This window comes from Cebus imitator, unplaced genomic scaffold (genome assembly GCF_001604975.1).
Source record: "Cebus imitator isolate Cc_AM_T3 unplaced genomic scaffold, Cebus_imitator-1.0 Scaffold90, whole genome shotgun sequence".
Lineage (NCBI taxonomy): Eukaryota > Metazoa > Chordata > Mammalia > Primates > Cebidae > Cebus > Cebus imitator.
This window is the reverse complement of record NW_016107405.1, coordinates 2,223,226-2,245,611: the sequence shown is the minus strand read 5'-3', so window position 1 is coordinate 2,245,611 and position 22,386 is coordinate 2,223,226. Positions and strand designations below refer to the sequence as shown.

At 38.5% G+C, this 22,386-nt stretch overlaps 1 protein-coding gene across 1 annotated transcript in view; it reads right to left on the bottom strand.

Annotated features, from left to right (window-relative positions):
• The window catches only part of FOXP2 (forkhead box P2), a 582,130-nt gene extending 562,454 nt beyond the window's left edge, over positions 1 to 19,676 (bottom strand). Inside the window, 1 exon segment of the mRNA XM_017535042.2 lies at positions 19,397 to 19,676. The gene's annotated coding sequence lies outside the window, so the exon portion shown is untranslated.
• Between the last annotated feature and the right edge of the window lie 2,710 nt (positions 19,677 to 22,386).

The following is a 22,386-nucleotide window of genomic DNA, read 5'->3' as shown; positions in this document are numbered from 1 at the left end:
GAGGAGCTACAAAAAAAGAGTCAAAAGATCCCTAGTTATCACTAAAAAGAGGGCATCTCCTACCTGGCAGTTACTATGTTGGATATTTACAAATATGGTTTTAAATTCATAAAATACTACTACAATATAGTTATTTTGTCTATATTTTACAGGTGGGATAAAAGTTAGGTTCACACATCGAAAAATTTGCCTGAAGTCATGCAGCCACATCCTTGCGGCTGAGCCTAGAATTTGCTCTCCATCCGTCTGATGCCAAAGCCTCTTTCCGTGAAGTCAAGTCCACATCTCCATTAACAAATATTCCTGCTGAGCCTCCACTGTGTGGACAAATGCTACAAAGAACTAAGAAACAAAAGCCAGCGTTTCTGCCTTCCAGGCAGTTAACATCTAAGAAACATTCTGAAGACTCAAATTCTCAATTCATGAGAAGTAGTGTGGCATATACGGAGGAAAGAGCACTAGGCTAGGAAGAGGGAGATGACTCACTTACTCTGGGCTTTGTTATTTGCTAGCCATGTAACCTTGGGTATAATAATCTCCATTATGTTCTCATCTGCAGAAAACATATACCTGCCTTAATCATCTCAGCTGTCTTATAAAATCAGAACTCATGCTCAAAGGTCTAGGCCACCTCAAAACCCAAAGCTGTACCTCAGATTCTAAATTCACCTCAGAGAACAATGTGAGATGACCCATTTCCCAAGGGAAACTGGAATAAGAAGTTCAGAAGTCAGGTGATTAAGAAATTCTCTGTGGAAAATGAGCATTTACAAAAGAAGAAACAGCATCTGGGGCTGGCTGGGAAGTCCATGAACTAGTTAGCATCAACTACAAGCATTTAAAATAAATAAACTAAATTACTTTTTCTGTCTTAAGTGCTAGTATCACAATGCAACATTTTATGACAAACTAATTAATTTTAGAACATTCTTTTTCTATGGAAAACATGTATTCCCAATTCCAAACAGCCAACTGACAAACTTTGGAAAGCTGTCTAAACTTCAATATGGTTGACTGAAAAAGACTTAATGAAATTCTTCAGATGATTCCCCAAATCGACTTTATTTTGTGTAATTTTAAACTAACCACTATGATAATGTATATACTGAGACAAAAGGCTAAAAAAATTTTAACTGAAATGTCAAAGGAAAAATTACACAAAAACGGGTACAAACTAAAATGTCCCAGTCTTTAGATAAACCCACATCTCATCTTTTATATCTCCATCTTTCTCAGTTCCTTTCTTCACTTCTGCCTCAAAGTATTCCCTACTTAATATAATATTTCCTATATGTGAAATTACTGACATCATTTTAGATTAGTAATAGAAGCTCAAAACCAGAATATACAGATCAGACCTCCATGGGAACTGCCATTTTAACATTTTCCCTAAATAATTATTATGAATACCAAATTATCACATATTTAAATACTGTTTAAGATATTTCCTCAACAGCATCATAACATCTTACAAACATACTATGTTAAAACATATTAGATATTTTTATTTGAATAAATGTGTTTATTTTCTAACAATAAAAGGTGACTCCTTCAACTAATGCTACATTTAGCTTGGTTTGTCATAATTTACTTAGGCATTTTGCAAGGGAGAATCTAACTGCCACATCAAGAAACACACTAAGTTTACTTTAACTTTTACTACCACATATTGAAATGTAAATTGATTAATAGTTAAAATGATTAAGTGTTCTTGTTGGAAAACATGACTGAAAAAGAGAAATAACAATAGAGCTCTTTATGGAAATAAAGACTACAAAGTATACATATCAGTAATTTTTCAATTACATCTTTCTTAAATTTCCATCACCTAAGCTATCCACAGTATTTGACCCCTAGTTGCATTTCCTCATCCTCTATTAACCTTTTCTAAAAATAAAAAGAGAACTTCACTCTGAGGAAGACCATAATAGATAATTTGCCATGCGTATCTCAGCAGCCCCCATACCTGACTGCTTTGTCTTTTTGCACTTTTCGTTTTTTAGGTCACACGGCAACTGTAAGTAATGTAATGAAACCACAGCCACAGCCTTGCCTGTATTTTCTCATACAGCCAAGCCCTGTCTCATAAATATTTCATTTCTGGTTGTCTTAATTCTAAAAGAGATTGGTCTGTAGTTTTAAAGAAATGCTTTACTTAAAAATACGTTTCTAAAAGCCATGCTCTCCGTAATTTTGGTAAAGCAACAAGTATACCATCAAAAAACGGACTTTGATTCAACACTATGGTAACCACCTAGACCTATGAATCAAAAATCTTAAACACTCAGAAATACAGAAATCATATAATTCTGAACTAAATAACTTCACAAAGAAATTCAGTATTACAGTTTTGAAGAATGTCTTCTGAGCCTTAAAATGATAAGAATAGAGTTCACATAAGAGAATTTAGTCAAAGAAAATTCAAAATGAATTCAAAGGGAAAGATTGGAGGAATATCTATTATGGGTTAGTTGAAAGTCAAAAATCACAAATTCCTTAGTTAAGATTTTGAAAAATGTTAATTAAAAAGATAATAATTCCAAGGGGCAAAAAAGAAATGATTTTGTTCAATTTACAAGTCTTTCATGTAAAAAAGGAAACAAATGTTACCTCTAAATCAAATCTACTATCAAAAAGAGGTACATATTCTGAAGAAAAGAGTTAAACAATCCATTAGCTGGCTGAGTATTGTGGACTTGCCTATAGTAAGGAAGAAAAAACATAAAGGAAAAGAAACTTCCAATTCTCATTTCTAGTCTTTTCATTCATCTTCCCCTTTTCCCCCAGCTGAAATTGTGTAATCCACAAGGTTTACATCAAAAATAAGAACAGAAACATTCCCCTACACAGACTAGACAAGGTTGGTTTTAATTATCTTAAATACATACATACATTTTTTTTTTTAACCTAGCAAAAGAGCCACTGTAAATAAATATACTAGGAGATCCTTTTTATCCAAAGTCACAGAAGCAAACCTCATTATCTGGCTGCTTGAGAACCCTGGTGTAATCAGCTTTCCAATATCCTATTCCAGCCAGATACTTTACTCAGCTAATTGTACCCTAGGCCTACGGGTACAATTTGTTAAGTTCTGACATAACAAAGAATATATAAAAAGCTCTGGATTGAGACAAAGTTTTGTCTCATACTTAAGGTTGCCAATGCTGTTTCTGAAGCTTCATGACTCTGTTACCTGTCTGAAGATACTTCTGACATTTTTGTTTTGCCCTGACCACTGGTAAAGCTATATAACTATTATTCCTGATTCACTATCTAGATCTCTGAAGGCTCAGCTGGTCATTGTACTTTATTATCAAAATTTATATTATAATATTAATGATACCAAAAGTCAAGCATTTAACAACTTATTGATTTACTGATAATGTCCTCTCTGAGAACTACTACTTTAGACTCAATTGCAGTGAAAAGGGAAGAGCTATTTCAAGAAAGAGCTTGTGGAAGAATTTTAGGAAGTCCATGTTAATTTTAAGCTCATAATTCCAAGCAAGTGAATGAAATGTGGCATGGATTTCAGAGACGGAGATTTAAAAGATATGCCTATATTTATATGAATAACCATAGTGGTGTGTGTGTCTGTTGTGTGTGTGTGTGTGTAGCAAAATACAGTCCATGGGTTAAAACTAGTCCACTGCCTGATTTTGAATGAACAGTCAGGTAAGAATAGTATTTTACATTTTTAAATGGTTGAATAAGGATCAAGAGAAGAATATTTCATTAAACATGAAAATTATATGAAATTTAAGTGTCCATAAATAAAGCCTTCTGGAACACAGGCACAGTCATTCATTTAGGCATTGTCCATAACTGTTTTTATAGTATCATGGCAATGAAGAAGAGTTAAAAGAGATGGCCCAAAAACCTATAACGTTTACTATAGAGCCCTTTACAGAGGAATTTTGTCAACCCCTGTCATATATGATGGCTTGGCATAAAATTCTAAAATCAATTATGTTTTGGGACAGGTCATCTATTGAAATTATGAATTACTAAAGTGAAATAATGACCCTCCAAACTCAGAAAAAACTGCCAAAGAAAAAATTTGGAAATATCCAAAGAAACAGAAGAGTTATACAAGGATTCTTCAACCTTAGAAGTGACATCCATGGCACAGAACAGTACAGAAACAAGGCACAAAGATTTAATAAATGCTCAAAATGAGCTGAAACAGATAAAAAAAAAATAAGGACACTTCAAGATCTCTTTAGGTATAGAAAAAATATTAACTAAGGGATGAGCCTACTGTTTGGTAACAAGGATCATCATCAGATAACTGAGATGAAACAACTTGAATCTTGCATGGTTTTTGCCTTCACACACACACACACACACACACACACACACACACACACACAAAGTTGAAGGTGAAACAGAAAATCAAATATGATTAATAAGAAAAATAAAAGCTCAGAAATTAGTAAGAGGACAATGAGTCACTTTAAATGAGTCCAGGTAAACAGGACCAATAGATTACAGTTTCAAGGCTTGTAAACATCACAGGACCACAGCTAATAACCTTGGAAGACTTACAAACAAGAAGAAAACCGACATAACACATAAGGGGGCAAATGTTGGTTTTTTTAAGGTTAAAGGATTCTAGAAAATATCAGTGAGCATGACACTATTCCCCCACAAAATTCTAGAGCAGGTTATTAAACAGATGGTTTGTGAGCACTTAAAAAATTTTCTAAAAACCTGCCATAGACTTGTTAAAAATAATCCATGCCAAACCTTGTTTCCTTTTCTGACACTGTTACTAGATAAGTGGATCAGAGAAATGTCTTAGCTGTACAATATCTACACTAAGGAAAGTATGAAGAAATACTGCCATGGCCAACTTGGAGTAAATCAACTTACTATTTGTGTAATTTTGGGAAAATTTCTTAACAATTGGGATGAGAGGTAAATTTCCATGGGTCTCCCCTATTTCTGCATGTCTTGTTAGCAAAGGCACTGGCAGCTTTTGTTCTGGACTATCTTTTGTCTTGTAAACAGCCTTGGAATACCCTCTGAAAAAAAAGAGTAAATTTTCTTACAGTCCATCAAAAAAGACTGGGATTCATAAACCTGGGGTTCCTTATTTGTGACGCAACTCCTTGAATGTGAAACATCAACCCCAGCCACTCTACAGAGCTTCTGTGGGACTTGAGGGACAAGAGCACCAAAAGAAACGTGAAACTCATGTTGCTTTTCATACCATTAGTAATAAAGTCCTGTCTCTGACTCAAGAGTCTTGTGTTTCCTGAGCATAAACAAAACAGGAGCTGGTTAATTTGCTGGTTTGCAAATAGGGTAAATTTCACACCCTTCACAGTTGACAATTTGTGACTCAGCCTTGGCACTCATAAAATGGGGATAACAACATTCTTATAGATTACGAGGAGTAAATACACATAAAGTGTTTAGAAAAGTGTCTACTTAAACGAACTGCTCAATAAATGTTAGCCATTATAATTTCAAATATATATCAGTAGCTAAACAATCACATCCAAAGGATTAATGACAAGTGAAGGAGTCACTAGAAATAAAAAAGGCTCTATTCTTAACCTGTTCTGCTCAATATTTTTATAAATAATTAAGAAAAACTATAAAATGTATTAATCACACTTTTGGGTGTGATGACACAATTATGGATGACACAATTGCTAACATAAATAAAAGAATCACAATTTCTTCAAAATCTTGACATGCTGGCGAACTGAACTTAAAAAAAACAAAAATTTAATGGAGATACAAATCTTACTTTAAGAATAAACTATTCAGATGGTATATTAATTGCAATTTATGAAAAAATGAGTTTCAGTTTCATTAACATTATAACACAACTGTTAGAGAAAAATTGAGATGAAGTTTCAAGGTTTCTGTTGAAGCAATGAAAAATTTTTAGACATGTAAAAAGTTATCTATGTGATACATCCTGTGTAAATACAAAGCACAGAGCTAAAAATAGTGGCTGATTCCAATTCACTGTAAGGAAGAACTTTGTATCAATTAAATTTCTTCAGATATTATACATTATAAAAACAAGTTCTTCACTCATGGCAGATTTTTAAAAAGTAAATTTTATTGTCTATTTTTAAAGCATACAACATATTATGAGATATACATAGACAGTAGAAAGGTTACTATAGTGAAGCAAATTAACATATTGATCCTCTCACACAGCCATCCATTTTGATTTGCTGGTAGGAGCTGCTAAAATCTTCTCATTTAAATGAATCCTAATTTTATTACCCAAAACCTTCATGTTGTATATTAGATCTTTAGACTTACTTATCCTACATATCTGTGACTTTGTGTCCTCTGACCTACATCTCCTCATTTCATCCCCAAGCCCCATTCACACAAACACTACACCATTTTGTATCAGAGACTTGAGCATCCATGGATTCTGGTATCCAAGGGAGGTCCTAGAACTAATCCTCCACAGAAACCAAGGGACAACTACATATACCACAGTTTCTTTATCCATTCATTTGTTGATGAACACATTTCCATATCTTGGCTACTGTGAATAATACTGCAATGAGTGTATGAGTGCAGATATCTTTATAATTTCATTTCCTTCGGGTATATGCCTAGTAGAGGGATTAGTGGGTCCTATGATAGTTCTATTTATAATTTTCTTAGAAACCTCCATACTGTTTCCATAATGGTCATTCCAATCTACATTCACACAGAAGTGGATAGGAGGTCCCTTTCATACACATGAGTACAACATTTGTTATCTTTTGCCTTTTTGAGACTAGCCATCCTAACAGATGTGAGATGATATCTCACAGTGGTTCTGATTTGCATTTCCCTGATAATTTACAATGTTGAGCATATTTTCATATACCTGTTGGCCATTTCTTTGTCTTCTTTCATTTCATGAAACTGGTAGAAAACTATTTCATTTATCTTTGGATAAATGTCTATTTGGGTCTTTGTTATTTTTTAATCTGATTGTTTCTCTACTGTTGAGTTGTATGAGTTGTTTTTTTTCTGTTTGCTTGTTTGTTTGTTGAGACAGAGTCATGCTCTGTTGCCCATGGTGGAGTGCAGTGGCCTGGTCATGGTTCACTGTAGCCTCAACTTCCTGGGCTTAATTGATCCTCCCACTCCAGCCTCCTAAGTAGCTGGAATCACAGGTACATGCCACCACTCCCTGCTATTTTTTGTATAGACATAGTTTCACCATATTGTCCAGGCTGGTCTTGAGCTCCTGTGCTCAAGCAATCCACCTGCCTTGGCCTCCCAAAGTGCTGGGATTACAGGCATAAGCCACTGTACCTGGCCTAGTTATATGAGTTCTTTTGAAATTTTGGATATTAACCTTTACCAAAGATATAATTTGCAAATATTTTTCTGAGTTTGTAGACTGCCATTTCACTTTGTTAACTGATGTCTTTGCTGTACAAAAGCTTTTTAGTTGTCCCATTTATTTGTTTTTGTTTGTAGCCTGAGCTTTTGGTGTAATATCCAAAAAAAAATTTGCCAAAGCCAACAGTCTTTCTCCTTTGTTCTATTAGTTTTATATTTTCTAAGTCCTATATGTAGGCCTTTTATCCATTTTGAGTTGATTTTTGTATCTGGTGTAACATAAGCATCCAATTTCATTCTTCTATGTGCAGAAATCCAGCGTACCCAGCACCATTTATTGAAGAGATTATATTTTCTCCATTGTGTCCTCTTGGTGTCCTTTTCAAAAATTGGTTGACCATATGTATTTGGATTTATTTCTAGGCTCTCTATTCTGTTCCACTGGTCTATGTGTCTGATTTTAGGCCAATACCATACTGTTTTGATTACCACAGCTTTATAACATAATTTTAAATCAGGAAATGTGATGCCTCCATCTGTGTTTTTGAAAGCCATCAGCCAGAGCTAAGTTAATGAGGATTACCTCCTTCTTGTTCATATATCTTTAAACGGCTCACAACTGTCCATAAACAACAACAACAACAACAACAACAACAACAAAACCCTGGTAATTTCTCCAGGCTGATTGCCTCCCTGGTTTCTGTTCCATTTTGGCTTAGCATTTTCAAATTAACAATTTATTCTTGGCAGCCTGCCTATATATTTTGTTAATTCTCTTTTTATCCACATTTTCACTGCTCTAGGTCCCACAGGCAATTTGACAAAGACTCCTGGACTCCTATTTCTACCTCTCACCTGTCTTGAGAAGAAGATTAGAAAATAATTTCAAAGTTTTCTTTCAATTCTAGGATTCTTCAATTATTTCTTTTGCCATTAACAGAAACTGATGAACAAACAATGATTGAGAAATGAATATATAAGTGAAAGAACATCATTAAACAATTGATAATGAGCTTCTTCTATAAGAACTAGCAGTATGACTGGGCCTTATATGAATCAGTCAAATAGATGACAAGGAGTGCAATGACATGAAAAATAAACACCTGTGGGAACAAGGAAAGCAAGTATGAGAGCAAAAGAGAGGCTGGATGTAAGTGGGAATGGAAGGTAGAGAGCTATAGTGGAGACCTCAAGATTAAATTCTTAGAAAGTATTGAACAGTAAAATCTCTTACTTTGTTTGTAAGCCAAGCAACTGCTAATAAGCCAAAATGTAACTTAAGGCTATATAGAAACATACTTGAGTGAAAAATGAGAGGAAGATTCTAAGCTCCTAAGGAAAAAGTGACTATGTTCTTGCAAGGGAAAAATTACATGCACAATATAAATGATTCTCAAATGCATTATGCTAAGTTACAGATGCCTGACTCCAAAAGTTACCTACCATATGACTCTATTTATATAACAGACTTGAAAAGATGAAACTATAGGAACATAAAACAGATTAGTGGTTACCACGGACTAGAGGATGGGACTTTAGAGGGTTGACTAAAATCCATATGAAGAAATCTGAAGGATTATGCAACTGTTCTGCATCTTAATTGTGGTAGTGATTATGCAACTATATGTTTATCAAAATATAAAGAACTGTACACTAAAAGACGGTCAATTTTACCATATGGAAATAATCCTTAATTTAAAAATGATGAAATGAAAGAGCTTAAAAAATTATAAAGATGAGGTATTAAAATATGGCTTGTGACATTAATAAACCATAAAATTAAGTATTTTGGGGAGAAAAGTAGCAGCATTTCTACATTATAGTAATCAAAGCATTAATTTAAAAAGAAATGTCAAATGTATAAACAACTTGCTTTTTATAATCATTGGCATTTCTGCTGTTTCATGAATAGTTAACATGTAAACATAGAACTATTCAATCACATTCTATTTTTAAAATACCTTCCCATAAGAAATGTAATTCTAGGAATAAGAAGATCAACATTAAAACTCTGTATTACTTATATATTCTGTATTTTATTACCATATTCTAGAGTATTATACAAGAAAAGTGAGTTGTTTTTAAAATAAAAACAAACCTTATAGTAATGATGTTCCTTTAATATAACACGAATAAGCATATGCGTATACTTAATCGTATTTTAGGATTTGGCATTATTTCAGCCCAATGGGAATGCGATGTTTTCAGGACACAATTAGGAAGATATCAAAGAGAAAAGATGTAAAATCTAATACCAATTAGAAATAACAAATTGCACTGCCTTTTTACTGTGTGTAGAATATTTGGAGCATCAGACATGTAGGATTAGGGATGGCTTGACATTATTGAAAATTACAGAAGCAAAGTTAGAAGGGATAAAAAGGCAATTTAAAGGCATACTTTTCTGGAAGTAAAGGAATATTATAAACTGATCAAGTCAATAAAGTTTTAAAACCATTTTATTTAGGATAACAAAGTCAGACTGTTGAGTTAATTTCATTTTTAGCCATAGGAATAAACATTCTCTGTAACATTTAACAATGTAAAATGTATTGAAATATATGAGTATCTGAAAGCTTACATCACTGCTGAAAACTACTATAATTATTATCCCCAGCTTTCCTTGGTTGTGCTGAATCTGCAAAGTGAGCTGATGGTGACAAGGAAAGTAGCCTTCATACACTTCATGAGGTAGGTATATGTTGCATGATGTATGTGTCACGTGACAGGAACTCGGGCAGCAAAGCAGGGAAAAAACAACCTAGATGAAGCTCTAAATATACTTTTTGGCAGGCCCCAAGGGAAGAAGAAAGATATCTCAAGAGATTTAGGTCAAAACTTCTTATGTGGTGCACTGTATAAAACTCCTGTGCCATTCCCATTAAGCCAAACTACAGCAAAGATATGCAGTTCACTTCTATAGTTGAGTTGTGTTTCCTTTTAATGTAGCACAATGCGTAGACTGGACAATATGGTGGCCAATATTTTACGTGAGTTATAAATATGTATTGCTGTGCATGTAAAGTCCATTAAAACGGAGAGCTCAAATGTTAAAAAGACAAAGTTTATCAAACAGCTTATCCACTCCCCACTTGATTTCCGGATTGGTGCTACCAACAGCTAAATATATGAATGAGCACAGGACCAACACAAAATTGTGAATAAATTAATATGTATGACTGATAATGATACAAGCTTCAGGGAGAATAATGCCAGGTGGTTATTTACCTTTCTTAATCCTAATGTAATCAACTCTACACGTACTCTACCTTCTCTCCTTGTCTTACCATTCTGTCTAAATAAGGGGAGGGTCCATTTCTGACTAGGAAGGAGTGGAATGATCTTAAGATACCTATTAGGATAAGACAGCTTAAAAAAAAAAAAAACCTTTAAAAATCTAACTCAGCCCTTCGAGCTTCACTAGCAAAGTGACTGTGGTAATTTTTGTTTGTTTAAATAGTTTTTATTTTAGAAAATATCTTCTCTCATTCTTAAGTGTACATTCATGGGGTAGCAAGAACAAAACATATTTATTAATAGCTTCAGATTTGATCAATGCATTTCTTAAAATGTTTTAACTGGAAGTAATTGAAAGCTAAGGTAGTATCTTTTAGAGGAAATGACTCACCCAATATCACGCAATAGTTACAGACAGACATAGTACCAGAATGCAAGTCTCCTAGCACTCAACATGGATTACTCTTGATAGTAATCCATGCTGGCTATTTCATGTTGTGGGACAGTAACTAAATACTTTTCAGAACTATTCATCTTCATTCTCAGTCTTAATATGAATTATTATTATCAGATATGTCCTTTAACGTAAAATTTCCTGCTTGCAACAAGGAAAGGAGAGTGCACTGAGATTTGGAGCAGCCAGTTCAGAACATACATTTGTGATGTATGTTGTGACACTGGGCATTTAAGGGGCAGGAGAATGGGAGCAGAAGGTGTGAGTTAATAATTTTTTTTTACCAACCTGGACAACATCACAAGATCCCATCTCCATAAATTTTTTAAAAATTAGCGAGGCTTGGTGGCGTGCCTGTGGTCCCAGCTACTGCAGTGGCTGAGTTGGGATCACTTGAGCCAAGGAGGGCGAGGCTACAGTGAACTGTGATCACACCACTGCACTCCAGCCTGGGCAACAGAACGAGACTCTGTCTCAAAAGAAAAAAGTAAAAATAATTTTTTAAAAGAGGAAAAGAGGGGTAATTATGTATAAAATCCACTTTGCCTGACTTCAGTTTCCCAAGGGCCACATATCACTAGTGGTATGTCGAAATGATTTTCAGTCTGTGGAAGGGAAAAAGGAAAGAGAAAAATGAAAATAAGTAGGTTAAGAAGAGAGATATCCTCCTTCCTTATCAACAGAAAAGATTATAGACTCCTTTCACTATTCTCGTGAAATTTAGAATAAAATTTCTAAGCAAGTTAGTGCAATTTAAATATGAACAAAATACGTGAGAGGGAGATTTGTAGGGCATTATGCTTATAAGAAAATATGTGTGTATTTCTGTGGCGTTATATAGAGAGCTGTATCACTTATTCATGCGTTAGTATCCAAAATCAATTTGAGCAAGCTAAAGAGTGGGATTTTAACTTTAAAGACTTGGAGTTTTCATCCAATCATAAATCTTTAATCTGGTCTGTTTAAAGGCATATACCGAAAGAACGAAAGAAAACAGAATTTGTAAACCTATAGTATGTTTTCCAATGAAAGACGTAAAGCCATCTAAATGTGGTTACAAATCCCAGAAGAGACCTTGATTTGATCCATTTCCCTCCATCTTTCCACACAGAAAATGCCATAAATACTTGGCTTGCCCTTGTTGTATTAACAGTGTATCCATTGGAAATATTCACATACATTTATTCTATTCATATTAAGGTATAATGATGAATTCTATGACAAAATCCATCAATTTAACCTGTGGTATTAGAGCATTGAACTATTGAAAGTTTGTTGTCCAAAACCACAAATATCAACTCTCAACTTTCAAAGTTTAAATGTAATGTTATTTCTCAGATCAAGAATTTAAAAAGGGATACAGAAAGTGGAACTTGAAGTATACTCACCTGAGATGAGAGCCATGACTTTGCCAATATAATAATGAACAGTGTTTCCCAATGAGATATGATATAAAATGGGTGTAGGATTTAAAAAAAAAAAAAGTAAAAAGTAATTTCAAAACAAGTTATGCAACAATATAGATGGAAGTAACTTCTTGGGCCTCCAATGAAACATTCATTCCTTCACTAGAAATTTATTGATGGGGCTCTTCCCAAGTGCCAGGCACTGTTCTACGTATTGAGTTAAACCAAAGCAAAACAAAATCCCTGGCTCTATGGAACGAACATGTCATTGGGGAAAAAGACGTTAAATAACCATGTTTTCTAAATGTCAGTTAATGATAGTACTATGAAGAAAAGTAAAATATGGCAAAGGTAAATAGAGTGATCCATGAGGATTTGTTATATGGGACAGTTAGAGAAGGCTTCTTTAACAAGGATACATTTGAGCAGAGACCTCCTGAAGTTAGTGAAGATCCAAAAGGATAGATCATTCCAGACACAGAAAAGCTCTGGAGTAGGAGGAGTCAGCTTATCCTGCTTTTAGGACTATCAAGGAGACTTGCATGTCCACAGTAGGCCAAATAAGAGAGAAAACAAGACCTTATATAACATCTCTTTTATTCTGAGAGAGATAAGATGCTTTTGGAAGGCTTATACAAGAGGAACACAGACAGGTTTTTAAAAGATCCCTTTGATGTATGGAGAATAAACTGTGGTGCCTGGAGGGAGAAGTAATAGGATCAACTAAGTAGGTATTGCCTCAGTTCAGGTAGGAGATAATGGTGTATCTGGCCAGCTTGGTAGCAGTGGCTGTATCAACTATAGGTATAGAACAAGATGATTTTTGTTGCCATTTAGCTAAACTAAAGGTAAACTCCACAAAGAAAAAAACTGAAGACAAAAAGGAAGTGAAGAGTTAGCTACAGGCATGTAGACATAGATCAACCAAATCCTGGAACATAAATTTGGGTGAGGTAATAGTGAGGAATGGTTCTTAAAGATGTTGGGGATCTGTTTAAAAAAAAAAAGAGATGATTTTATGACAGTCTACATATGTTAAGATGTTAAGATATTTGGATTAGTGTACTGTAAGTTTTTCCTCACTATCTGCCAGTGAGAAATTGTATAAATGCTTTCTCTAAAATATGTCTACCACTGATTTTTCCCACCCCCTAAAATATATATTTTAAGTAAGTTTGTTTTTTTTTAAGGTTGAGAAAAAATTGCAAAATGATGGCTATAGTTGGGTGTGTGTACCAAAATGATACAAAGCTAAAATGATAAAGAAAACTTTCATAGAAAACACCATCAAATAAACATAAAATTTAAGAATTTTAAAAAAGTAAATACCAGAAAAACTTTAAGATATTTCTAGTAGCAGCCTTTGTTTGGGGAATTCAATGTTAATTTCCTTAACCTGCTTAAAAAAAAAAAAACAAAAACAAAAATGTAAGACATTTTAATGCTATAACCTTTTCGACTTTTGTTAGAAAAATCTTTAAGAGGAAACATTAAAAACTTAAATAAATTTTAAATCAACATTATCAACACAAAGTATATTTTAAGTCTTCCATGACAGCAATTGAAGCAAATTGAGGAACGTTAATAAACTAAAAAATTGCTGAGAGCTCTTAAACCCCTGGGAATTCATTTTCTTCACAGCAATGTGCTTTTCAACATTTGAATTGTATTCACTCTCGCTAACAAAAATAATTTGCCACAGCATAAAAAAATGAAGATATCGGTTCTGTATAACATATCATACTTATCAAAATAATGGGAAGGTATGTTCTAGATATCCTTGGCAGATAGAAAGAAGGGTACAACCAACCTGAAAGCTGAATTCAAGCAGTAGTTGAGTATAGGTCCAAGAATGTGTATTTCAATAATCAAAGAATCCAAAAGGTTGAACCTGAACCCCATAGATGATTCATGGAGAAAATGTAGGTTTTAAAAATATTTAGATAGATTTAGTTAAATTTAGTAAATTTAAACATTTAAATTGTACTTGGAAAATTGGTAGAATGAACAAATACAAGTCAATTCAGGGAGAATAAGCAAAGTTCACAACTACAAATTCAAACAGTGAAAGTGAATCCAACCTTAAATCATTAAAATATAATGTTGTATTAAAGAAATTGAGGTGATGCCAGTGTACTTTTAGAGCACAGATATATTCTGTTAAGTTGGCTGGTAGTTGACTTACAAATTATCTGTATAGATAAATAGAAATTCCTAATCATTCCAATTATGAAACGGAGGTTATACTCCTAAAAATAATTAGGGCAATACTTAATATCACATTTGAGGAAACAGCAAATTACCAAGGCAACTATTTAAAGAAAAACTAGCTTTCATGAATATTATTGCTGAAAATATATCATCATATACCCATAAATTTAATCATTTTAATACTAACAGTATTTCAACATAAGAAATTTAAATCTTCTCTAAAATGTCTCTCCAGCATCTCAATATTCTACCATTAACCTCTTGATTAGGTCATACTGTTTCTTTACATTTCACCACAGCTAGGTACTTTTTTGTTTGTTTGCTTTGTCTAGGACATTTAGGGCAAGGAATGGATAAATACACAGGGCAGAGCAAAATGGTATATAAAAAATTACTTAGAAGGAAGTAAGCAAGTGGAAGAACCCATTTAGTTTACAGGCAAGAATATCTGCAAGAAAGGAATATTCCATAGGAAAGAGTACCCTACAATATGAGTATTCCTGTTATTCAATAATAATAAATTTTCACATGACCAATGCTGGGCTAAAAAAAACCAAACAAACAAACAAAAAAACTAATGGCATTTTTAGATAACCCTTCTAACTACACTTAGTTAAGATGTTAAAAAAAATGTTACAGGGGCCACTTTGAAGTTCTGAAAATCAAATGAAGAAGCTAAAAGTCTAGAAAAACTCCATAAGAAAGCAATGAAAATGACCTAAGCCTCATGAAAAAAAAATGTTCTAAGAAAGTAAATTATTTAATAAAGACTATAGAATTGATAGGACTTTAAGTATACTAAGAGATATACAGTTGGACTTAAGAAAAATGTTTATTTCACCTAAGAAAGGAACAAAACTAAAGGACAACATAAAAATTTGAATCAGGCATTAGATTATTTGCAGACCATGAGCACTGGAATATGTCTTTTTAAAGTTTCAAGCACAGGCATTACAGAAGCTTTAAGAATATAGAGAACTCTTTCTGGGTTGAATTTACTTATGAGAGCTCTATGAATTAAGGGCTAAAGTTGCTTTTGAAATCAGTGCTAAAATTAAGATCTCATTGGGACTATTTTAAGACAGGCTTTCTTTTATCAAAAAATAGTATGAATTTGGGCACTGGTTAGAACATTTTGGGTCCATTCATTTATCAATAACACCATTACTATTGATCACAAAGTTCAAGAAAAAAATTGCCTGAACATGCCACAAATTAATATTCAGCAACTGTAATAAAATTGATACTATTTCTGAATTCAATCAACAATTTTGTCTATTAACAGTCATGTTGAGAAAACTTCTTAGTGATCTGTGTGCTCAATCTCATTCTCTTCTTTCAAGTCAATGGCCTCTTTCCGATTTAATTCAGAGAGGCAGAAAATACATGAGGACGTCCATCATTTAGTTTCCTATCAGTATTATAACTAATAGCTGATTTAACATGACACAAAACAAACAGGGGTGATGAGGCAGAGCCAGATCCAAAAAAGTCACAAATAAAATCCCTTTTATGTAATTAAGTTTTGTATCCTTCACATATTCTGTTGAAATTAAAATGGTAAATAATGTCTGGCTACAATCACTATACTGTTACATGCTCTATGAATCTCAATCAAATCATGCAGTTATTTTCACATATTTAAATATACTTTTCATAAAGTATAATTCCAATAGCTATACAAAGAGACTTCTATTTTTGAAATCTTGCTGGTACAAAGGAAATATAACTTCTCCTTACAGATTATCTGTACATATAATGTTCACCTTTTTTCTACTTTTATGGTGTACAACATACAACTATTTCCTATTTTAGGTTTCTAGAAAAGTACAAAAGTTTAATCTTATTTCTGTAAACAAAACCACTGCAATACAAGCAGTGCTAAGAAATGAAACTCCAAGTAGTTTATTCAGGCACAACCATTTCATAAATCTCTTCATATCATAATGTAATTAAAGGCCTCTTTCCACCCCGAGTGGAAAACAATATCCCAAAATATGACTCAGGCAATTCTGAACATTGCAAATAGTTCAGAATTAACATTTGTCTATGATTCCTTTCATTGCTGTATTTATTCTAATATACACTGAAGTATAATGGTAACATTTTAACAACCTGAGTGTATTCACTGTACTTATATTTAAATTGAATTAAAAATTATTCCCTTAAAAATCCTCACATTCTTTTTTGTACTTAAAAATGAACTTTTAGATGATCTTTTTAAATTGAGTTTCCTCTCTCATCTAAGGGATGTATCATCAGGTTTCTAGTCTCCTCTTTCAAAGTTAGTATATAACCACAATTAAACATTTATTTCACTTAATTTTAGATAACAATGAAATAGTGTCATAAGGAGGTATTTGACTGGACTGACGACTGAATATGAGTCTAGTTAGGCAATAAAATTAAAAGGAAAGAAAGAAGGAAACAAGCAGGCAAGAGAAAAGGGGACTTTAGATAGCTCTAAAGCTGATAAGAAATTGTATGGCCCCAATGATAACAGGGTACATAATTTAATTTTACACCGACTCTTTTAATATAGATACAAATAAATCAAAATTGTAAATTAATTGTGTTTAACAACATTAAACAAACACTACATTTAAAAATTTCAGTACACTGGGAATATACTGATCCATAACTCAGAGTGACAGAAAAGATAAACAGGCCCCCTGACAACATAAAACATTTCCCAAGGTATCCCACAATGCAGACTTGAAGATGAAAACAACTGAAAGCTCATCTTTACTTCAGTTTTGACTCTAACACAGACTTGCTATTAAGCACAATCCTCTTGCCTCCGCTGCTGCCTAAACAAAGTGTTTGAGTTAGGAGAGCCTGAAACGATGTGCCTGTAAGGCAAACTTTTGCTTTCTAAAAAGTAAATCTCTCCCAATACTTCCAGTTGGAAAACGTCCACTTTAGCTACCTGACACCAGGACGTCACCTTCTCCCCTGGGCTTACCTGCTGCTACTTAAGTATTCTTCCAAGTAGACTCTGGACAAGTTGGGAGGTAGCTCTTTAAGCAGTCCTGAGCCACGGCTGACTACAAATACACACACCTGACACATTCCCACAGGTCCTTCGTACCCTTTCCTCCTCCACCCTCCTCTGAGAACTCACCTAGGCCATTTAGCGCACCTCCCAGGGCCAAAGCCTGCCCACCTGGGAGTGAAGAGTACTCCAGTAGTAGTTCTGAAGATCAAGAAACTTACTGGATTTTAACATGCGGTAGGAAAAAAACTGTGTGTATGTGTGTCGGGGGGAAGGGGGAAGATGGGGGAGCAGGAGCCTTACAGATAGCAGTTGTCTATTAAATGGTTTAAATCTGTTGGTTAAAAAGCTCAATAAACAAATACACAGATGGGTCTAGGTCTTTGGGGATTAGGGATTCTGCAGAGCCTCCCAAGTGGTAACCAGGTCGACCTCTCTTGATTCATCCCTATGGAAAACGTGCACCGGCTCAGCTTTCCAATCCAATCCCCAGACTTGCATCCGTCCTTCCCATCACGTTCCTTCAAACCAAAGCGTCACCCCACGCGCCAGGTGACTTAGAGACTTACCTAAGAGATTCCAGAATCTGAGACTAGTGTGGGTAACTTTTGCTCCCTGGTCTAGAGAGGCCCCAACACCCACTGCGAATGAGGGTCCAACTGAGGTCGGGTGTCAAGGCGCTTTGCGGCCTTGCGGGTGGGCAGACGCGAGCGGAAAACGCGCAGGCGGCGCGCGCGGCCACCCAGTGGGTCCCGCCCGCGCCGCCGCCGCACGTGCGCCGCCTCGAGCGCGAAGGGCGTTGGGACCCGCGCTCAGCCCGCCCGCTCGCCGGGGCCACTATGAACCCCGGTAAAAGCGAAGAGAGAACCCCTCCCTATCTCCGAAAGGTGCCTGCGCCCCTCCCACGTCTCCTCCCCGAAGTGTCGCGAGGTGCGATTTCACCCCAAACCCACCCACAAACAGCGAGACGACCTCTCCAAAGCGGAATAAAAGTAAAACCAGGCCAGACCCCGGGGGAAGCGGGTCGTGCTAACGCGTGGACAGGGGAAGGAGCGCGATTGGGGGGCAGCAAGTATCCCCGTGCACAGTTCTCCCGAAGCGCCCGAAGGGCGCAGGAGTTTCTTGACTCCAGAAACAGGAGTGTCCCCTTTCCTCCTCTCTCCTTCTCGGAGAAGTACTTCTGAGATGAACGCTGAAGTGCCCAACTTAGACGCGAGAAGCGTGCACTTGCCCAACTGAGTAAATAAAGGTCAGCAGTTGGATCAAGAAAGAGTGTGCTTCTAACTGCCAGAGGTTTTTACTGTTGTTTCTCTTCCCGAGGTTGGGGGGTGGGGGGAGGAAGAAGAAAAGACAACAAACAATTAAAAAGAAGAGAGTAAACAAACACACATTTGGTGTTTTGACACACATTCTCCTCCAGCCGCACGGTCTCTTCGGACGTAGCAACATTTTGCATATTCCAAACTAAAAATCATCCGTGAGCCAACAGCACATCTCCCCTCACCACCCTCTATTCCCCCATCACAAAGCAAAATGAAAAAGAACAACAAGTGGTGATGCTGAGTCCTGAACGCGACCCCAACGCCGAGCCCAAATTTGACACATGTCACACTCGCCCGGCAAGCAGGGCGCTGCGGTTGGGGAGAAACTTTGTCGCCACCGCGGGAGGAGCGCGGAGCGGAGTAAAGTCGCAGCCCGGCCCGGCGTGGAGGTGGCTGGGACAGGGTGGGGTGCTGAGGTGCAGAGCGCCAGAGTGAGGGCCAAGAAACTTACCGCGACCGGAGACGCCGTGGGCAGCGTCCCGGGAGGTGGGACCCGCGGCGCCGAGGCAGAAGCCCCCAAACAACACACCCACGCGCGAGTCCGGGCAGCTGCTACCTCGAGTGGGGGGCGCGCCCGGGGAGGGGGGGGCAGAGGAAGCCGCAGCCGGCGGACGCGGCCGCCGCATAAATAAACGGGGCGGGCGCTAGCGAGAGGGCTGCGGGTGGCGCGGGGCTAGAGCCGGGGCGAAGCGGCGGCCGCGGAGCTGCACGCGCCGGCGTGTCTCGCGCTTTCTCGGAGGCTCGCGCTGTCTCGCGCAGCCGCTCCCCCCACAGGGATCTGTGTGTGTGTATGTGTGTGTGTGTGTCTGAGTGTGCGCTGGCAGGCGCGCGCACCCGGCCGCGCGCGCGTGTTGTTGGCAATGCAAACTGTACACACACGGCGCGCGGGGCTGCCTCTCCTCCGAGGGGCGGGGTGGGGGACAGGACGCCGCAGAGGATTCTGAAGTACTGCCAGACCACTTGTTTGTTTTGTTTTACTTTGCGTTGTTATTGTCGTTGTTGCTGTTGATCCAAAAAGTGGTTTGGTACCAGCTGGTTAGGATGCCTTTCTCCCCCGTCCACCTATTTACCTCTCCCCTCCCCCACGCCCCTTCCCTAACTTCTTTAAGCGCGGGGAAACGCAGGGCAGAATATTGTTCGGATTTTCAGCGGAGCCTCCTGGCTGACGTCAGGTCCACCTGCTATGTAAACAACCCGCTGGAGAACTTGTTTGTGCGGCACCAGAGCTTCCCCCACCCCCACACTTCTCCCCACCTCCTGCTCCGCCTTCTCCCGCTCGCCCCAGACGGCGAGTCAGGGAAGGGGGTGGGGAGGGAGGCGAGAACAAAACCGTATGCTGTATTGGCAAAGCCGAGTTGTGTCTGCTGCTTCTTGGCAGTCCCCAAAGTACGTCCTCTCAGCAGACGGAGCTGCTGGCAAATGAAACAGGGGATTCCACTTGAAGTGCAGAAAGCCTCGAAGGGATCCAAAGCCCTCGGTGGCAGGGAGTTAAAAGTATGTGGTAGTCGGAAAGAGAGAACCGAGCGTACGTTAAAGCGCTGATTGGCCTTTCTTTTCACGGTGTGCGCCTCTGCGGCCTGGGGTGGATAGAGGCCGAGTGTCTTTCTCTTCGTTGTTGCCCTGGTTCCTGTCTCAGTTGGGCCAAGGAGTTCTCGGGCTTCCTCGTGGTCGCGCAGCCCAGGTCACCGGGGCGCGGCTTGGAAGGAAGGGGCCGCCGAGCTGGGACTTTCAGGGTCCGAGGCTTTCGGGAAGGGCCCTATCAGTGACTGAGGGGAGCAAAAGTAACCGGAAAGAAAGGAAAGAAGAAACTGCCAGAGCCTGCCCTGCGCGCACTTCAAAGCCGAGGCGCCCGCGTGGGGGATACGTGGGACCGGCCTCCAGCCCTGGGTCCCGGCTCCTATCAGCGGGGAGTGACCCGGCTGGGCTGCCCGCGCAGTACCCAGGGGGGTGACAGGGAAAAGGCCGAGGGAGGACAGGGCGGCCCCGGAGGGGACGCGCGACAGGAAAGGTGGCGAGGGGCTTCCTCCGGAGCCCCAGCCCAGCCAGGGGCCGGCGCTCTCTCCCCACGGTTCTCCCGCCGGTCCTCCCCTGCCAGCGGGCCGCCGTCTCCGCGCGCCGCTGCCTGAGCCCGCTGCTCAGCTCACAAGTCAGTCGCAAAGCGTGGCGTTCCGAGAGGCGCTGAAACTTTCCTCCAAATAGCTGCGGCCAAGAGGCCGTGGTGAACGGAGCCTGGCCACCGGCTGTTTCCCGGCCCTCTTCCTCCCTGGGGAAAGAACGGCTAACTTGAACCCCTCCGGTGGCAGAAGAGGGAGTACTGGTTGGGGAGACTGGCGAACAGCATTAACTTGTGTTTTTGAATCTTTCCTTTCCTCAAAGAGCAGCGCGCCCTTTCTCTAAAGGGCAGACGCGAGCTCACACACACACTTGGCACCAACCCTTTCCTTCAGAACCCGCGGTTCTCCCAGGGAGGAAGCAGCCCTGGCACCCACGTCGGTAAACACTCCGTCAGGGTTTTTTTAGTGAAACCAATTAAGTCAATATGCCACGGGGCTGGCCCTGTGAGGACGGCCCCTGCCAGGAGGAAGAGGAACGAGGTAGAGTTGGGCTTTGAATTGCGGTTCTTTCCTGAGCTTTTCAACTCCGGTAGTCCTCAAGTGCTGTGCCTGCAGACTGTGTTCTCACTGTTTTTTTAAACCGTCTTTTTTGAAATGCAGGCTGAACAGCGGACAAATAATCCGAATCTTTTAAAAGTGGGAGCAGAGAGAGAACTAGCAGTAATTAAATTTAGAAAACAGCCCCAAATGGCCCTACCTCGCCCTTTTGAAAAGGTGGGGATAATTTTATGTTAAGTAATCTGCATTTATGCTTCACTAGGAAACCTCAATAAAAACGGATTCTGAATTAACTTGAAACTATTTTGGAAGAGAGAAGAGTAAAGGACGTGGAAATCATTGGAAAGCTGAGGATGTACCTTTCCAGAGGGGTTGTCATTGAAGGGAACAGAACAGTCAAAAGGTGGACAGCTTCTCACTTCTTTTCCTTCTTCTTCCCCCTCGTACATGGACCCCACTGACTTCCCTTTCTCTCCAGGTGAACCGAGTAAGTGAGCGGGAAAGGTTTATTGTAAAAGAGCCTGGGCCACTTGGAAGATCAAGTTCCCAGCGAGGAGAAAGAGTAACCGGTTAGGGTCTCAAGACTTGGAGAGAAACGAGTTTAGTTAACCTTTCACTTTTCTGTACACAAAGACACCTTTTGGTGAAATTCGCAGCCACTAACGTTTCTGTCTGGCAAGTACAGATAGCCAAGAGGTGCGAAAGGACATCTCAGTCGGAGGAGCATCTATTTATGAATGAGTACCCTTCCGCGGCCTCTTTCTCCATGAGACTGAGCCTGCAGCTCCTTAGTGCCCCGCTCAACTTCGCCCCCATTATCTCCTCCTCG